The sequence below is a fragment of the Paramisgurnus dabryanus genome, chromosome 1 (genome assembly GCF_030506205.2).
Source record: "Paramisgurnus dabryanus chromosome 1, PD_genome_1.1, whole genome shotgun sequence".
Lineage (NCBI taxonomy): Eukaryota > Metazoa > Chordata > Actinopteri > Cypriniformes > Cobitidae > Paramisgurnus > Paramisgurnus dabryanus.
The window spans coordinates 31,068,216-31,075,864 of record NC_133337.1 but is presented as its reverse complement, the minus strand read 5'-3'; positions in this window follow the sequence as shown (position 1 = coordinate 31,075,864).

The window sequence follows — 7,649 nt, the reverse complement described above, 5'->3', positions numbered from 1 at the left end:
AATAAGACAGTTGATGTTTTAAAACATTTTGGTGATAAAAGGAAACTTTAACTTGGCCTTCCTGCTGAAAAAAAACAGCATCAAACCATCATGGACCAGCATGGGAATTATGCTGGTCTATGCTGGTTTAGCTGGTGTTCACTAGCAAACCAGCACCAAAACACAACATATGCTGGTCTTGCTGGTATGCTGTTTTTTTCAGCAGGGCTTGAAGAGTTTAATTGAATAAACTGCCATTATAACAAACAATAATAATATGCTGCCATCTAGTGGTTTGTATTTTATTTACACTCGGTGGTTAATTTTTGTTGCAAACAACATGAGCAAGACAAATTTAACTTAAAGGGGCAATAAGTAGGATTTTAAGTGTTTTATTAATTTCATAAATATGTCCTCGTTGGTGTCAAATGACCTCTGCCAGTGATCTGACTTTGTAATTTCTTCTCTTTACTTACATTGAACGGGTAAGTCCAAGGAGGCATCCATATCGTTCCGCCGTATTGGTAAACTATATTAGCAGAGATGGACAAAAAGCACTTGCCTACCAACGCGTTTCCACAACGCGTTTTCATTCAGAACACGTGAACCAGCTGCAACGGACAAGGAGATCAGCGATTACATAACGGCTACCGTAGTTGCAACACGCATTTGGAAAGGGGAGGAGCTAGTAAGCACTGTTCGTTTGAATGCAAAATACAATTCCACCACTAGATGGGGGTAGATCCTACTGATTGCCCCTTTAAAATCTAAACATAAGCACTATTATGTGCAACATATTAGTTTTGAAGAGATCAAACCAGAAAACAGCTGTCTACTGTAAAAACTGAAAGTTGGATTAACTTAATTAACTTAAAATACTTCAATTAACAATTTAAAAAATTCTAGTTTTATAAACTTTTTAAAAGTTTCTCACTTTATGTGAAAATGTTAAGGTAAAAAAATGAAAAATTGAAAAATGTTAAAAAAAGTCAAAAGTTGCTAAAACGTACATTTTTTTTAAATGGTACAGATTGAAGTATTTTTTAAGTACATCCAACTTGAACTTTTTACAGTGTATACTTCATACTAAAGGATAAATTAAGATTGTCTTTATTTGTAAGTTACAAGAGACAAAAAGTCAAATTAGTTGCTCATATTTTCTCACCTGAGAAAAAAACAATGTTCTTGATATTCACTATAAGCCATTTGTTATCCTGGGGACAGCAGCACATCTCCATTATTAAAAATGTGTTATTTTCAGCTTCAGCTGAAGGTTATCTGAAGGAGCGTTGCTCCAATTACAATCTCAAAACTTCCTATTGCATTTTCCAGTCGGCGAAGCTTATTATCAGATGCCAACCAGCTGTAACACCTCAGAAATGAATAAATCTGATCTAATCATACTGAAGTACCAGATTATAGAATCAAGTTTTAATCATTATAACAAACAAAGAGACCTCTTTGTTTGTCAATGTGTGTAGGCAACACTCCATGCAATTAATCTATCAAAGCAGAATTATTGAAAGCCTAGATGTGGGCATGTTAAAAGCATTTGCAGCGTTTTGGGAATAGTCTGGGAATGTGATCAACCACATTATACCCTCTGGAACAATCTCTTCCTTAAAAGTGCTGCTCTCAATCTTCATTAGAGACTTCATTAGCCCGTTATCTCTTATCAGTTCTCTAATCAAGCTAATGATAAGAGTTGGGTATTTCACCCTTCAAGTTGCCAGTAAAGAATAAAAGGTTGTTTAAGTGAGGAGATAACAAGAGAAAGGGTGAGAGAGAGAGACCCTAATTTAATTATAAATAGCCAAAATAACTTGTAAGATGTTTGATATTACATCATGCAAGCAAAGTCAAATGCGATTACAAGATGTTGGGTTTCATTTATTTGTTTTAATTTGTTTATTTTGGGGCTATGGTTAGACTTCTAGGCCTATTCAATTTTCATTGGCAGCCTAAATTTTGCCTTGCTTTATCCTAGACGTCTGGGATGTGTTTGGACGGCTATTAGATGTCTTTTAACATAGGTTGAGTTTTGCGTTTGTGCTTGGGGGGCCCCTACCGGCAAACAAGGGTACTGCAATAGATTAGCGAGAGACTTCACAGTTTTTACATTTGTTCTAAATGAATAAGTTACTCAGTCTAAAATATTATAAAATATTAATAATAGACAAATAAAATATGAATTCTCCTACTTCTATTTCATTAAGAGCTCAGACAAAATCACAATTGGCTCTGGTCTGGGGGGCAATGCCCACCTGCCCCCCAATCTCCTCCTATGCTTTTTTTAAGTGAAAAATTGCTTGGTGGTGGGGCACATACTATGGAAGCCCGTTTCGCCATGTTGTAAAAAAAAAAAATACAATTCTGACTTTGTATCTTAGAATTCTGACTTTGTATCTCAGAATTGTGACTTTATATCTCAGAATTCTGACTTTGTATCTCAGAATTGTGACTTTATATCTCAGAATTCTGACTTTGTATCTCAGAATTCTGACTTTGTATCTCAGAATTGTGACACTGCATCTCAGAATTCTGACTTTGCATCTCAGAATTCTGACTTTGCATCTCAGAATTCTGACTTTGCATCTCAGAATTCTGACTTTGCATCTCAGAATTCTGACTTTGCATCTCAGAATTTTGAGCAACAAAGTCAGAATTTTATTTTATTATTTTTTTTACAACATGGCGGAAACGGGCTTCCATAGAAACGGGCTTCCATAACATACTGATTAAATGCATATACTGTAAAAAAAAAAAAAATATGCAGGATTTTTGTCAAATCAACATTTTTTTATGTAACTTATGTTATTATTTTTTTTACTTTTCAGAAGCCAAAACTTTAAATAGTTGGAAGTGTAGTTTGAATGTGCTGTGACTTGTTTTGGATAAAATGCATAAATGTAACGTGAATGCTTATTAATAATCTACCCCTCCCATGGGAACTTCTACAACCAAATCCTCGAGTCAGTAGCCTAAGGGTATTTAGAAATTTTCGAACAACAAACTTTAGCCTTCCATCTTGATCTTGCCTCTCAGAGGTCTGCTTATTTGGCTAAGCATAGGGGTGCAGAATTTTGGGTAATGGTCCCTGGACTTGTTGGAGAGACCACCAGATGGCTCATTAGTGGCGCTGGACCAAACTGGCACGGCTGGGAGAGATCATCCAACATCTCCCACCAGACGCTAAGTAATAGAACTTGATGCTCAATTGATGCTTTATACACAAACAAACAAACACAAACCTGGCGAGCGCGCACACAGGCACATGGCTGAATTACCTCACATACGGCCATTCACACACGTGTCACTCATGCAAGCATATGCATACCGTTTCCATTAAAGTGGGCCTGTGCAATAACTCATATTGACAGCTACCCAACCGACTTGGCGCAAGAGGGAAGCAAATCTAATCATTGCACGCGCTAAAAATAACTCCTTTATTTCTCGCCCTCTCTCACTTTTGTTCATGTTTATCTCCCTCATCCTCTCCGCAGCTCCTTCTGTCTGTCTCACAGCATATTGTCTTCTCTGTGCCAGCTCGAAGCGTAACTCTTTCTGCTCGTCTGCTTACGCAGGCAGGGCCAAATTCAGCTGATTTGCTTTTGTTTCCATAGAGCTGGCGGTGAAGTGGAAGTAACAGCTGTTTTCTGTACAAACAGTGAGATTATTATGACTTTAAGTCATAAACCTGTTATTGGTTGTTTAATGTGGATGTGTTGGTTTTTAGCAGGGTTCTGTATGGAGTGAGAAAGCGGCACATTGGAACCCTGGAGACCTTCCAAACACATTATCTGTGAAAGACGGAAAGGTGACAATTTCCAGAGCAACAAAAATTAACCATGGTTTTACTACAGTTAAAAGTAGTAAAACCATGGTTACCACAAAAAAAACATGGTTTTGAAAATTAAAAAACCATAGTGGTTACTATAGTATAACCATGGTTTTGCTTATAGTAATCAATACAGCAACAAACCATGGTTACTACCCTTTTACCACAAAAAAAAAACATGCTTAATTTTCGGTGTAAACCTGATTTAATCCGGCTATGAGTAACCCACTTCTTGCCAAAGCAAACTTGGATTTGGTTACGGTTTTTTTTATGTTGCCAAAATAACTTTATCACTGATTATGAGGTGTTTATTTATTTTATTTCATAAATTTTGGGGCTATATTTAGACATCTAATATATTTTTACTGACAGCCCATATTTTTGCCTAGACGTCTGGGCTGTGTTTGGACGGCTTGCCTATTAGGCGTCTTTTAAATGAAAAATTGCTTGCTGGGTACTGTTGGTGGACCAGCAAAATTTGGCTGGTATGCCTGGTCAGCTGTCTCTGGTCAAGTTGTTTAGCCAAAGAAATCTTGCTTTTGGGAGACGTGAAAGGCAAAAGTCACTTTTTTTCACTGTTCTGTAAGCATGCAGGACTCAAGATTGCCTCTTATATAGTCACATTAAGTTGCTACATCATCATACACGCATCATTATTGGATATGATGATGAACAATTTAGAGAGAGGAGTGTGCCAACATCTCAATTATTTTCTTATTGACTTTAGTGCTATAATTACTTCAAACAGTAGAGGGCGTCACGACAGCAAGAATGTGCATATTATAAAAAAAAATTTCCCCTCAATGTCCAACTTATCAGTCTCAAGTTATTAAAAAAAACAATCTGTACCTGAGGCTTGCAATGACATCCAGGGGCGTCATGCACCAATTTTTTTTAAGGGGGCAGAGTGTGCACAGTTCACAGAAATTTGTGCATACACATACATCAAACGAACTATATTATAAAGCTTTCAGTCTTTTCCATGGCACTTACATTTCTAACAATATGAGCGCCCCTGCCTTCATGCAAAAAACTCCAAAATAAAAGTGTTGACTCACTTTCATATCAAAGACTATTCAATCGGAATAATGACATGATATTGGTATCATATTTAAAACAGAAACGACATGTTTTATTTAATGACTTGTTTAATTGTGTCATTAATGCATTTTGCACAACAACTGCATTATGAAATTGATGTCATTTTAAATCCATAAAGTTTATAAACAACGAAAATGACATAAGCTATAGCAACGTGATTGATTTTAACGTTCAATAATGATTTTAAAAAATATGTTTAGATAAAATGATTGGAGGAACGGATTTTTGAATAAAATTTTACCTCATATGTGAGGATGTGTGATCCCGCGCCCACGTGAACTCTGGCGAACTTTGGCGTTGATGAATCTAGAAATATCTAATATAACGTCGAGACGGTCACATTTTAAACCATACATTTTCTACACAGAGGAGGTTAACTGCACATTACCGTACTGGGGTTTGAAAATGTTGTGAGCGTTTCTTGCACGTTTTAATTCCTCAGATAGCCAAATGCAGCAGCAACATGAAAGCTCGTGAGCGCGCTCACGCTGATGACGTCTGCGGCTGCTCTGACTGCAGCGCCTGCCGCCAGAAAGTAATGTAAGATGCTCAAAACACTATCATAACGGCAAAAATCTATGAAAAGTGACAAGGATGCAGCACAGAATTCATATTATTGTGCATATTAAACAGATTAAAAGACAAGTTACCGATTGATGGACGCTTGTTTGATTTTCAGGTTGCATGCACAATTCATTTGGCTCAAGAAACTAAGGAGGCACGTGCCCCCTCAGTTTGAATGGGCATGACGCCTCTGATGACATCCACTGTTATGTACCTGTCGCTGTCACAGCAGCCACAATCGATATCTTATCCTTCATATCAATTCTGTACAAAAACACAACCGCTGAAGTAGAAACTCAGCCTTTCGGTCTTGTTTATGATTCTTCAGATGATTCAGTAATTTCTTATCATTTAGTGAAAGAGACAGTGTGTGACAGTTTCACACAGAGAGCAGAAGCATGGGGCTATTTGAGAGAAAATGGAACAATGGTTGTAGATGACAGCAGGCTCTGAATGTTCCAAGCTCGGGCACAAAGCCATCTCACGCTGCCTGACAGCTATCATTATTCCCCCTCTCTCTTTTTGATCTTCCCCTTTCTCTCGATGTCTCTCCGTCAATGGTCCTGTTATATTTCTTGTGTTTTGCTCATTGCCACATTTTACGCTTTTGAAAGAAACGTTTAGAGAGAGGGAATGAGATAAAAAGAAAGAAAGAGAAGAATAAATGGGGAAAAAGCAAAGCATCTCTGTCCCTATAGGCCTTAGGGCAATGGCTGCACTCTTTTCCTTCAGACAGACTCATTTCCATACTCATGAATTATTCAAATCATTCAGCTTTGACACTCTGCCCAATTACAATAAGTACACTTTCGCAGCAATAACACACGAAAAAAACTTTTTGAAAAACACGCTGCATTGACGATGTCACTCATGATCGCACAGCTTCAATGACACCTTGCTTAAAAAAGACCTGCTTGGGTCAAGATGGTGGAAAAGTGGTTTCCTTTTGTGTATTTGAGTACAAATGTACAATTTGAACCTTGGAGTTGCTGGTATGATACAGTGAGCTATAGGAACCTGCATAAAAAACAAAAGGTCATGGGTTTGATCCCAGGGAACACACATACTGATAAAATGTATAGCTTATAATGCACTGTAAATCAGTTGTTCTCAAACTTTTTTGGTGTGCGGCCCCCCTGGTGTATGGTGCATACATTTGCGGCCCTCCAAAGAAAATGTTAAAAACCTTAAAATTTGAATTAAACAAAAAATTTTATTATACAACATATTGATGCTGGTTACGATTAATTAATGTACTCTATAAAATGTCATAAAACTGGGACCCCCATTGGGGGCCATAGCCTCCAGTTTGAGAACCACTGCTCTAAATAGTTTTGGACAAAATGTCTGTCATAAAGATATATATACATACACATATATGTGTCTGGTAAATGCCTAAATATGTAAATACATTAAAGTTATATAGACTGGAACTTAAAATGTGTGCTAACGGAAGATGCGGTCACACATGTGCTTCAATCCGGACCAATCTTTTCATTATGATTTACAGTGGTACGGCCTTAATCTCAGTCTCAGCATGAGCCAGATTACCATAAATCTCAGATTTACTATAGGTGGGACTGGAAAAGATCATTCTTTTATTCCAGTTCAGGTATAGCGGCAGGGGTCCTAAGGGAGGCTTCACCGGGGTTTGATTCAAGGTTGAAGCAAATCCCCGTTTCTGGTTCCTTTTGACTTTGGAGACCTTGCAGAGAAAGAATACAAATGAAGATGGTTTTCATTACCATTCGTGTTTACCATTGAAGCATCACACAATTCCTTTATGTAGTGTGTTTTGGGCATCATTCCAGTAGGATTGAATAGTGTTTGATTCCCATCTGCCAGATAACATTCCACCAATAGACCATAATAGTTTCCATTAAAATTAATATAATTCCCATTATAACCATTAAATCTATTTTAATTTCTGTGATTGTTTATTTCAGCAGGTAGGGATCTATTGCACATCTCGAGAGAGGGAGGGAGGGATAGGGGAAGGGAGAGAGGGAGGGAGAGGGGAATAGAGAGAGAGAAAGAAAGAGAGAGAGAGATCCACACGAGTCCCGTCACATACATCATTCGTGGTGTTGGTAAAACTCACACAGGTACACGCGAACACTTCACACTTCTGTAACACCTGGGCCCATCTGTAGCTCCGCCCACAGGG